The 13,355-nt window shown below is 36.4% G+C and overlaps 1 pseudogene; it reads left to right on the forward strand.

Moving 5' to 3' along the window:
* The first annotated feature begins 652 nt into the window (after nt 1–652).
* LOC110564661 (ATPase GET3-like) overlaps nt 653–13,355 on the forward strand; it is a 51,631-nt pseudogene continuing 38,928 nt past the window's right edge.

Here is a 13,355-nt window from a genome sequence, read left to right on the forward strand (position 1 = left end):
CTGGGGTTTTAGGTCCTCTCCATGAAGGAGACCAACAGAGCCATAAAAACTGAGCCCTGGGAGCCCTGAAGAGAATGATACCCCAACCAAGGACAACACATGGAGAGAACTTAGAATTGACTTTTTAAAGGAAAAAATAATGTTATGTCGTTGTTACAATTCGTTAATCTATATTTTTGAATATTAAATAAATATTTTTAGACCTTTCTATTTCACAAATACACCCTGTATTTTTACTTCAGAAGAATTACATATTGGTGTCATTAAAAAAAGCAAGGTTACATAAGTAGGTGAATCATGTACTGAAGTGAAACAAACATAAAACAAGTGTCCTAGTTTAATAGCTTCTTTTCTGTCATTGTCTTAGCTTTATACTCTGCATTATTTTGATACTGTAATAACATTGGCCTCTTGGGAGTTGAACTTCATTAAAGTTTTACAAGGTTTTATTTAGGAGTTTAAAATTGTTTATTAGCATTGGTTCTCCATTAATTAATAAAAGACAAAGCAAAGAATGAACATACCATTTCCACAGGAAAATATTTGTTTAATAAAAAAAAGAGAAAACTTCTAATTAATCAAAAGGGAAGATGGAGAACTGGAATACTCTAAATAGGAAATAAATTTATTGAAAAATGTGATAGCGGATAACATGGCGTTTTTATCTGTGGAGCATCATGAGGTCAGTGATAAGCTGCAAACAAGCACACAGCTTGCTTCCTATATATGGGAATTCTAAGACTGGTTCCTTTGCTGTTCCTAACACTCCATTGAGTGCCTAAGACAACACAATTAACCTGAGCAGTGGCAGCTCAATGACATCAGTCAAATCATGTTACAAGGCCCATCTCAGAGCAGCTGTGCTGCTCTGCCTTAAAGGGGTCGGTGGTAGATTATGGAAACTCTCTGGGCATTGGCACACTGCTTTTTCTACAGTGCTGGTTTCCTCTTTTGGTATGCAGAGAAGTTTAGTTCATAATGAAGTGGAGTGTTATGCATTCTTTTTCAATCATTTGTAATTTAAGTAGATATTAATGAGCAAATCCAATGAAGTAAGCTTTGTCTTAAGTGATAAAAAAAATAATGAAAGACTAAGACCTTAGCCAGGAATAACAATATGATATAAAAGCAGATACATGGAAAAGGATTTTAATGTGATGGGAAAATATCCTTATCAAATGAGGGTCCTTTTGTTTTAAGCAAATATTTGTGAACAAAGTGGCGGACATCTACTATAATCATGCTGTAAGGCAACTATTACTGACTTATAAAAGCTAAAATCTACAGTAGGATGCTTTTTATTTTTTAAAAAACGAGGAAATAAAAGTTCAAAATTTGTTTTTATTTTCTCAGGGTGGGGGGGCTGATATAAGAGCCATTTTCTTGCACTTCTGGCTCTTTCCGAACTCTCACTGCTTGGTTCAATACAGCTGTTCTTGTCCAAAATCTTCCCCAGTCTGACTGATTCAAACTGTCTTCTCTTGGCCTCTGACTGAATTGCTCTGTCCAGCCTCAAAGTAAGTATTGCTATATGCTTTAATCTTCTGCCTCCTTCTTCTCTGGCTCATTCTGTGTGTGTCTACCTGGTCCTCTCTGCAACCAGTCTGCAAAACTCTCCAAGCCCAACTGCCCCCTGCTTCTCATAAATTGCCATTCTGTCCTGTCTGTTCTCATGAGAGTTGGGTACATCTTATGTCTTACTCATTGTGTCAAATCTTTCTCTGTTTTGTCACTTTGCATGACCTTCAATTAGACAGCACTTTCCAACATGAAAGCTTCCATCTACAAGCTAACCTTACCTATATTGTTTGGGATTAAAGGTGTGTGCTAATGGAGGGTCTGTATTCCTGCTAGATCATACTGTGATTCAGGGCATGTCTGCATTCCAGTCAGATCACTTAGACCTAGAAGGTCTTTGAATGTGACCCCTTGCCAGAGCAGCCATGTTGCTAGATTAAAATTCCTCTACATAAAAGTTGGGAAAAAAAGAAAAGTAGAAGGAAGGGCAAGATCTGAAAGTTGAGGAGATTAATTTCATTTCATGCAGATCAAGGACGTGCAGTGGATAAAATTTCTGGAAAAAATTTTAGACTTTTTTGCTTTCCATTCAGGATGATTTTGAGAAAAAAAGGCGTGGTTGTGATAGACACACAAAGGAGGTGTTGCTTTAGCTCACCGTTTCCAAAATTTCCATTCATAGTAACCTATAATGTTGCCTATGGGCATATGGCATCACAGTATGCCACCTAGGGAGTGCCTGACAGGTGAGGTAATTTACACATCATCCAGGAGGTGAAGCAGTGAGGGTCAAGATGGAAACATAACCTTTTTTTTTTTAACAGCAACAAAATTTTTAAGCATTTAAAGCTTTTTATTAGTTTTTATTGAGCATATATATGTGTGTGTGTATGTGTGTGTGTGTGTGTAATATTTTCCCTCCCTATCACATCCCAGATCTCCCACTCCATCTTTATTTTAAAATTTTATTTATTTATTTATTTACTATCATTTATTCACTTTATATCCCCTCTGCAGCCCCTCATTTGTCTCCTCCCAGTCCCACGCACCCTTCTTCCTCTATGCCCTTTCCTTAGTCACTGATAGAGGAGGACCTCCTCCCCTTCTATCTGACCCTAACTTATCTGATCTCATCAGAGAGAAGGGTCTGTCCTGGAACTCATTATATATACCAGGCTAGCAACAAACTCCCAGAGATATGTCTGCCTCTGATTCCAGACTGATGGGATTAAAGGTGTTCAATATTAAGATTAACCTTTAATTTTATTTCTAATTAAAATATATTGACATAACTACACCTCTTTCCCTGTCAATTTTTAAAACACACTACCAGGAACTTAACTTCCTTTCAATAGGCTGGTTTAAAGGCCCTGCCCCACCTTCATGATTAACTTTCATTGAAACTTTAATATATTTGACTTAATGGAAAACTATCTATTATTCAATTATTCAGTTTTTAAGAGTGATTTACCAAAACTGAACTTAAAGACAGACTTCCCTAAATGTAACAGTTGCATGCAAAAATGTACTTATCAATAGTAAAATTGTCCTAGGATTTACAATGATAAATGAAAAGCATTAATATTATTGAATCAGGAGTGGTGTGCAAAAATTATATATATATATATATATATATAATATATATGCATACACACACATATATAAAACATTTTTATACAAGATGAGCACTGTACAAGCATTTTCACTAATAAATAAAGGATACAGTTTCAGAGAACTAGTGCTTTTCCAAGTACGTTCTTCATTTGATGTCAACTAAAATATTGCAGTACCTTCAGGTAAATAAAAAACATGCTTTTGCCTTTTAACCAGATAAATTATGTGCACTAAAGTAATGGGGAAAATATAAAAAAAAAAAGACTAAACTATACCCTAGTAACTAGGATGTGGTAGAACCTAACTGTAGCTTCCTAACTGAGAAAGTATTTTGTAGTAATTCTGTAGTAATTCTGAATGGAAGAACGAAGCTGTCTTCCTTTGTAGTACACTCCTTCTGCCTGTAGTGGACATAAAGCAATCGCAATTGTATCCTCAGTTTCTGACTCTGCAGCCCTGTATGTGTTTTCATGGACTGATTGTCCATCGAATTAGAATTCCATCTGCCTTGTTGATAAAATTTCCATTCATTGTAGGCTTTTAAGAGGTATATGCCTCTTAATCTTTAACTGTATTAAAAACCACCCTGCCCAACACTTAACTAATATGATCATAGTCACAATCTTGACTCCTTCCTTAGGATTCCACTGCTCTTAGCAAGTAGTGGGGTTTTATGTACTGCTATTCCACAGAATACACACTTGGACTGCACACAAAGAGCATTCAAACATCACCAGAGGTCAGTGGAGCAGGTGGCCCTGTTTTCCACATAAGGACCTTCAAGGAAAATTAAAAGTACAAACTGTAGTAACTACAGGATTTAACAAGAAAGCAAGGATAGGAAATGTGAGAAGAGTATGTGAGACCAACATCACTGGACTGTCAAGTTAAAAACAATATGTTGGTGCTGTCATACTAGTTCTCTGCAGGGAAAAATAATCAGAGGAGAAAGTAGAAACTTTGAAGGAAAACGGAGCAACTGAGTAAAGCAACAGCCAGTGTGGTCTTCCCGGAAATATTTCCCTCTGTTGCCAGTTCTTAGAATGGACTCTTAGTATGACTTGCTCTCTAGATTGTGCTGGTTAGCTATGACCAGACCAAATTCCAGAGCATAACAAGGTAACTCTCCTTAAAGTTAGGTGAATCCATGCAGGATGCATACAGTGAATACATGATCTTGGGCATGACTCAAGCATCTCTGTGTTAAATATTTGTTGGGTAGTGCTCCTAGGGCACAGAGTACACTTTGCCTGCTCTATAATCAATAGCTACCTGTATTGGAGTAAGCTGAACCCTCAAGCCTCAGTGCTGTCTCACAGAATCTTGAATGTTTGAAGCAACCGAGATCTGGAATATTGTTTTGGTAAGCTTGTATGTTCCCATCATGAAGAAGAGAAAAATTGTATTTGTGGAAGTCCATCCTCAGGTTTGACCTCATCTCCTTTGACACTGAGCCACAACTTGCTCCTAAACTATAGACCTGAGTGGAGCAATCCTCAGTCAGGTAGCCCCATTGTCCTGTCACTACCTGCTAACGTAGGTGGGGAGTCTGTAGATGGCTTCTTTGGTCTGGCGACATTATTACAGAATTGGAAGCTATAATAACAGAAATATATTCTGTGTACTAAGATGTGATTTCATATTTTAGGCATGGTGTTTGCCTATTGGTATCTAGTACAGCCAGAAAAAAAAAAAAAGATTAAGGAAAGTACATGAGAGTTCAGAATTAAATTTGCTCATGTTATCTACTAAGGTAAAAGTATATTAAATTTTTAATTATCTAGTTTGAGCATACACTTGGAAATCATATTTTGTCTAACCACTGGCAATATTCAGGTAAATATATTCAAATTTTGGTCAAGTACTCAATAAAACATAGAATTTGCAATTTTCTTTTGAATTAAGTTTTAAAAGAATTGCTTTAAAAAGAAACAGTACCTTGTTAAAGCTAAAGCAATTTTAACGTCTAATTTATTTTTTATATTTCCAGCAAACCTCTTTGTGAGCCAAAAAATAATGATAGAATAATAGGCCATATTTTTTAAATCGCTTTTATTACTTCATGCTATGACTAAACTAGGTTAGCTAAATAATGCCTAGCAGAGGAAAACTGTTTTAATGATCAAGTAAGAAAGTATTGTAATTAGCTCTGAAAAACCTTTATATTATTAATTTGCTTAGCAAACCATTATCTTCCTAGGAGAAACAAAAAAAAAAAGAATGCCATTTAAGTCTTTCACTTTCTTTATCCTTTCAATTAAGAATTTCAGATATTCTACCAGTTCACATAAACTGATAAAATAATAGATAAAGAAACCTCTGTAAACTAAATATAAATTAGTTGCATTTATGATTAAGTGGCTGGTATTTTTCTTGTGTCTTGATTTGGACATGCCTTAGAGTGAAATAATATATGAAACTTATCTCATTTCTTTACTTGCAGGTGGGTGAAAGTAGCGCCAGGATGATACGAAGAACCAACGTCATCCTGAGGACAAAAGCCAGAGCAGAGCCATTCGTTCTGAGGGCAGAAACAGAGGTGAGACCAGCTCTCCAAAGAGAGGAAAGTGGACAGCCACACGCTGGGCATCGCTGCTCTTGGCTACGTGGCTACCGCAGCTGCTGGCATTTAGAATCTCTCTGCCAGTGCTGAGTTCAGAAACTGTGTGGAAACATAACTGGAGATTTCAAAAATAATATTAAATGAATCTGTCTCTGGCAGGATTCTTGTACAGCCATTACTATAAGATTTTACATGTAGGAATGCAGCCTGATTACAACAGGGAATAATGAGGTCTTAAATATTTAAAATATGCCAATGTTTTATTTTCCCATAAGTGAACAAAATGTTAATCATGTATGGTAGCAGATATTGCTTATTAGCTGGATTGGGTCATATACATATGTATATCAAAAGGATATTCATAGGCTGGTACTTGCTATGTTCCCTAAAGATCTTCACATGAGAGTGTACAGAACTGACTCATACAGATTTTCCTCTGACCCTAAAGCTGTGCCATGGCACTCATGTATCTCTATCGACATAAATAAGTTGATAAATGTAGGAAATACTTTAAAATATGTGAGTATCTTATATGCAAAATTTTTGTTTCTAATTTATATCACAATAAGTATGAATAAGCACAAAAGAAAAATTTAGTTTAAACCATATGTGTAGACATATTTTTCTATTTTTTGTATTTTTGAGAATTTTCTGCATATTTGCAATGTTTTTAAATATATTCATGCCAGCTCCTATGTTTCATCTCTTTGCATAATGTACCACTTCCACTTTTCCTGCTCTACTTTATGTACGCTTTTTCTTTTTAAACCCATAAACTCAATCAGTCCTGCAAGTGTATAAATAGATAGAGTCTCATCCGCTGGAACTTAGCCTGAAAACTGCCACATCTGGAAACAAACCTAAATGACTGCCTCTTCAAATGAAGCTAATACTTGCTAACAGCTCAAGTGGGGCTGTAGCTTGGTGAGCTCTCACCTTTACACGCTGATCTTTTACACGCTTGATCTTGTGTATATACTGTGCACACAGTCTCAGCCACCGTGAGTTCATCCAGAGAATGTTATCTCGCAACTGTCTCCCTGCTTCCGGTTTTTACATTATGTCTACCACGTCTTCCTTCAGAATCTCTGCATTGTACCAGGGACGTTCCATTTAGGATTGAACTCTCTATGGTCTCTTTTTCTATGTACTTTGGGCGATTGTGAGTCACTTTATCTAACTGTCTACGGAAAAGGAAGCTTCTGAGATGACGGGTGAGAACGTCACTGATCAGCTGGTATAGTTACAAGCAATTAGGAAGTAATTGAATGTAAATGATGTCCATCCAGCAGAATGAGAGCAATATGTGCTCCACTAGGGCCTACTTCCCAATCAGCAACTAGTTCTTGGTCAAGCTAAGAGTTCAGTATTTTGAAACACTCCTAAATCCTTACAGAAAACGGTTGGTTATTTCCAGAACATAGCTGCCACTATTATACAAATAGGAAATTCTTGCCAGGCAAGTTATTGCAGGCTTAAGATTTTTCAGCTTACTAAAATTTTTTTGTGCCCCAGAATAGTGCATTGCACCATCTAGCTACACGAATGCTAGCCAGCAGCAAACTCAAGTCTCTGCCTGGTTTCAGGACCCAGCACTATTAAACATAGACACACAAACACAAAAACATAAACATACTTGCACAAATATACTCAGACATGCACACAGATACACACACAAGCATAAAAACACACAAAGTAAAACACACAGATGTACATCAAATGACCAAAAATTTTAAAACAGCACTCTATCTATCTATCTGTCTGTCTGTCTGTCTGTCTATCTGTTATTTAACATTACATGTAGAAACGAGTGCCTTGTGGAGTAGCAAATACTCTACGATTGAGAAGTATCAATACCTCATTTCATATTTTATGTTAAGGGGGGATTTCACTAACTTGCCCAGTCTAGCCTGAACCTGGCATTCTTGCTACCTGGGCATAGGGTTGATAGCATAACAAGTTATACCATGACACCTGGCTTTAAAGGTGTGTTTTCTAATAACTATATAGACAAATAAAAGTAAATGGAGAAGGTTAATTTCAATAATATATTTTATTTAACCTCATAAATCATAAAATATATTAAACTCAGAATGAACAAAATTATTGAGAATCTAGCTGGATGATCTCAAAAAGAAAATGACAGAAAAGAAGTTCCTGGCAATTATGTAAGGCTTTGTAAATAATTCTATTAGAATTTACTATTTAGACAACTTCTAAGAAAAAAAAAAGTGAGATTGAAATTTCCTTGAAGTGAAAGTTTCTGGTTTCCTTGAAGACTCCATTTTTCAAGAGATGTTTTCCTGCAAGCTGTGCCTTTGCTGTTTGTGAGAGGGCAGGTGATGTTTTGCTGTGAGCTTTCTCATGCAAGGGGCATGATTTCAGTCAGCTGAGTATAACTGTGGGTGGACTTTGAGGAGATCCCCCCACACAGTGAGGCATCACTTTTTGGATTGTTGACATCACTGCACTAATCTTTGTGCTTTGACACTTGACTTTACAGAGATAAATGTTCCAGAGAACTTCTCCAGGCAACCCAACTGAGTCTTGTGCCTTTTGCTGACTTCCTGTGGCTACTTGGTGTTGGCCATTGGACTGGACTGATGGTATCCTGAGGACTGAATTTGGTAATTCCCCAAAGACCCATTGACTCTAATCAGCAGGAAGTAGATAAAAGAGGTCTACAGCTCTTTTCCTATGTAAAGGTGTTTTAAAACCCTAAATGAAATAAGTTTGGTAAAAAATCTAAGCCTACATTTCCTGCTGAAATGTTACTAATGAGCAAATTAATTAGCTGGTAAAATTATCTGAAATATTCTACAATAGTAAGTTCTGGTATTAATTAATCAAACTATTTATTATTTTTAATTTTTATTTTATTTTTATTAATCACAGTTTATTCACTTTGAATCCCAGCTGTAGCCGCCCCCCATCTCGTTCCAATCCTGCTCCGTTTTCTTCTCCTATGCCCCTCTCCTAGTCCAATGAAAGACCGTTTATTATTTTAAAGTTTGTGATTGTACTATAAAGTTTAAAATATATAAAAGGTCTCATTCTATGTGAAAAGATGTACTTTTCAACCCTCCTTTTTGCCCCATTTAAATTCATTTTCCTTGTCACTTTTATTTTTTAAACGTAATATACAGTCATATATTTAAAATTGCCAGTTTTGTAAGATGATGAAAATAACATGCTAATGTTGCTTCTTGAAGGTGATGTGAAGACTGAAACTATTCAAAGTGTATTGATAAGCAGGAAAATTAGCACTATTCTAACAGTTTTACTGTAAAAAAATTATTAATATAAGTAAATTTATATGTATTATAAATTATATTTCTTCCTTGGAAATTCTTTACTTAATTTCAACATAAATATTCAAAATAGGACATTGATACATGAGTGTTACTTAGAAAAACATTGTTAAAAGAAAATGATTTCCAAACTTCTTTCTGACCATTCCTTTCCCACAAGGGCTCAGCACATGGTGAATTTTTTCACCAGTGATTACTTTGTTTCCAGCTTTAACTACAAACCAGAGAATATATCTGCTAAAAGGTTTGATGGCATTTTTCTTATGTCTAGTACAGACAGGAATTGCCTACAGGAAGTATAACTAATATGGTAAGTATTAATACATGGCAAAGATCCACAGTTCTTTTAAGTTACTTCTCTCTCTCTCTTTTCTTTTTTTTTTCACTCAGACTATTATTTTCACTTCATTCAAGAGTAGAGAGAGAGAGGGGCTGATTAATTTCTTAGTATCAGCAGCATTAGTGAATTAGTGATGCGGAATCTCTGGAGACAGCTTCGCAATCCTGCAATTTGCATTTTAAATAAGATCCACAATTGATTCTTATGTGCCTTAATGTTTGAGAGCCCCTAGTTAAAGAGAATATTTGGGGACATCATTCAGCTACTTTTTCCCCTGAAAGTCCAGAGAGACAGTTTAACTCAAGTAGGCAGCTATAATTTGCAGAACACATTTGAGTTAACAGAGACCAATCATTGATTCTGTACTTACAGTACTTTGAGCACTTGCATAATCAAAGACTAAAGACTTGAATAGTGCTACTAGGTGGGATTTTTCCCACGAGAATCCCTAAAGCCTCAACGTAAGAGGTTAGCCTAGAAAATGTATGTTTTATTTTATTCTTTTGTTCTCCCACAATCATCTCTTAAAACTGGCTGCGACCTGGATGAAGAACTTAAAATAGAAACAGGACGTTGCGCTTACTCAGTACACTGATATCAGCGAGTCTTCCTCTGAAAAAATGCAGGGAATGCAAAATGCACTCCTTATAAACTCACCCACTAATACCTACTGCATGTAGACCTTAAAAACATACATCTTACACAATGAGACCCTGAACTGTCTCTCTTCTTTGTTTTCCGTTCATAATGAATACTGAACCTGATATGCACCTTCCCATAATAGGCTTCAACCGCTAGAGGAGAATGCTATAGTGTCTTGTTTCCTCTACTTAAAATTTCCTATATTTTAATTTTTTTCAAACATAGACAACAGTATATACATATACACAATTTTAAAATGAAAAAAGTCTAGAAGGAGTTAATAAGAAAAATAAATCTGCTGTGATCCTTCTCTATTGCTTGTTCATTGTAGCAACAACTTTGAACAATTGAACATTTTCTTTTCTTTTTGTTATATATTCCCCTTTAAATATGTTTTTTATTATCTTATACCTTGAAAGATAATGCTTTAAGGTTTCTTCACAGCACTTAATTTGCTTCAATTTTTAATCAATACTTCTACCCTTCTACTTTCCTATACATACTTATACTGTACTTTATTATTTTATTATGCTTTTCTGTATTGAGTCAAAATTCTCGAACATCTGGTAATTCTTCCATAAACAGAATACCAATCTATTATTGATGCTACCCATCAAAATTAAATACTAGTACCTGGGATACATTCCTGTAATCAATATGGGCAGGCCTGAGGAGCATTAAAATTATCCTTTGAAAAGGAGACAAGAACTTTTGTTATAAAACTGAAGTTAATATCTTTAACATATTTTCATTTCAGATCTTAGGAACAATATAAGATGCAAACAAAAAAGCATTAGGTAACACTGAGCCAAGTAATGCATTTTAAAAACTAACACCGTGAAGTCATGAATTGTTAGGAGTATAAACAGTAATGTGAAATGTAATATAGAATTAATAAAAAAATTGAACACAGATTAATAAGAAGAATCAAAGTAAAAGTGCAAATTAATAGACACCAATAATGGTTGTGTTCCAATATGCCCAGGGAACCAGTAAATGTCTTATATGGACCCAGTCCCACACAGTTCTTAATTAATAAAGAGGCTTCCTAATGCTCATTCATTGACGTTTCAGCAAAGATCTGCCAAATACTAAGACATTTTTTCCAGAATAAACTGGATATATGAATGTAGAGCCATGAGCATCTCCTAAAATATTAAAATAATTTGATTGTCATATTTTGTATTAAAAAAGTTTCTACCCTTCTAGAATTTCTGAGATTCTTTTTAAAATTAATTATTTTTATTGTTTATTATTATTAGTTACACTTTATTAACTCTGTATCCCAGCTGTATCCTGCTTCCTTATTTATTCTCAATCCCACCCTCCCTCAGCTTCTCCCTGCCCCTTTCCAAGTCCACGGATTGGGGAGGACCTCCTTCCCATTCTTCTGGCCCTGTTTTATCAGGTATCTTCAGGACTGGCTGCAAAGTCCTCCTCTGTGGCCTAACAGGACTGCTCCTCCCTTGGGGAGTGGGAGGTCAAAGAGCCAGCCATTGAGTTTCTGTTAGAAATAGTCCTTGTTCCCCTTACTATGGGAAACCACTTGGTTATTGAGCTACCATGAGCTTCGTCCGAGTAAAGGTTCTAGGTTATATCCATACATGGTCCTTGGTTGGAGAAACAGTTTCAGAAAAAAACCCTGTGCCCAGATATATTTGGTCCTTGTGGGGGAACATAACTACAGACACTGAGGAAATCCAAACAATCATTAGGTCGTACTACAAAAGCCTATATTTTTTTCCTGAATTACATTTTATTCACTTTATATCCTAGCTGTAGTCCCCTCCCTTGTCTCCTCCCAATCCTACCTGTCCTCCCTCATCTCCTCCCATGCCCCTCTCCAAGTCCACTGATAAGGGGGGTCCTCCTCCCTCTCCATCTTTCCCTAGCCTATCAGGTCTCATCAGGACTTGCAACAATGTCTTCCTCTGGGACCTGGTAAGGCTACTCCGCCATGGGGGGGGGGGGTGATCAAAGAGCCACACAGTGAGTTCATGTCAGAGACAGTCCGTGTTCCCCTTACTAGGACACCCACTTGGAGACTGAGCTACCATGAGCTATATCTGTGCAGGGGTTCTAGGTTATCACTATGCCTGAGACTCTTTTTTTTTTTTTTTTAATGTACTCCAAAGTACCTAAGTTTCACATGGATGTTTGTGTAACTTGTAGAAAAAACAAAGACAAAAGCACAAACAAACAAAAACCTATTCCAGCTTGAATTGTGTATCCCAAAAGCCACCCTCCAAATGGTTCTTTATGTGAGGAGACTAGGTCAAATTGCTTACTTAGTATTCTGATCTTCACTTTCTACACCTTAAAATGAAACTATAATAGTCAGCTTAGATTGTTGTAAATATTAATGTAGAGCAATAGAGAGACAGGAAGATAGAAAACTCAAAGGTACTTAACAGTTATCAATGTCATACAAATGTGTGTCATTAGAGAAAGTGACATAAATTGATATACCAATACAATAATACCTGCGATTAATATAGAAGGTGTTATAAGTTATACGATAAAACAGGCTTTATATTTTTTCAGTTTAATACTTGTGTTCAGTGCATTTACTTTTATAAAGCAGCTTTCAATTACACATAATGGGATGCATCTCATCAGTCATTTAGGGAGCTTTGGGAAATTATCTGCAACGGAAGTAAATAAATTTGATGGACAGACAAGAGTGAAAATGTGTGATGAATTTGAATGATCATGGCGGGACTGCATATGAAGGGAAGGCATGGAAGGAGAGAGTGCTGAACGAAACAGCTGGAACTGGGGTGGAATAGGTTGGAAACCCATGCATTGGAGAATTCCTGGATTCTATGAGGATGAACCTGGCTTTTAGTATTGGAGGATCTGGAATCTGAACTAGAGATCTTTTGTAGCCAAGCTAGGATTTTTGTGATACCCTACAATCCTTCCTGCCCGCAAGAGGGAAACGTGGTGGCACAGACCTTGTAGGAGTGGTCAATCAATGTCTGGTAGAACTTGAGGTAGATGTTACAAGTGTAAGCCCGTGTCCCACACTTCCTTATTTGACATAAATGGAAGACTGGCGACCCCAGAGACCTAAAGTAGAACCAAACACAACCGGCGAGGAGAAAAAATATTGAAATGATTCATGATTCCTAATGATATTCTGTATCACATGAATAAACTCATAAATTGGTGCCCTACCCATTTGTCATCAGAGAGGTTTCTTCAGCATCAAATCGGAGCTGGTGCAGAGACCACCAGCCAGGCATTTTGTGGAGAGTCTAAATTGGAAGTCTAAATTGGTTCCCTCTGCTTGGAGGAGTCAAAACTGGATCTCTCACCTTGGACCTCAGGAACTGGGAGAAGAGGGGACAGAAAGCTTGTAGGA

Source organism: Meriones unguiculatus, chromosome 12, assembly GCF_030254825.1.
Source record: "Meriones unguiculatus strain TT.TT164.6M chromosome 12, Bangor_MerUng_6.1, whole genome shotgun sequence".
NCBI lineage: Eukaryota > Metazoa > Chordata > Mammalia > Rodentia > Muridae > Meriones > Meriones unguiculatus.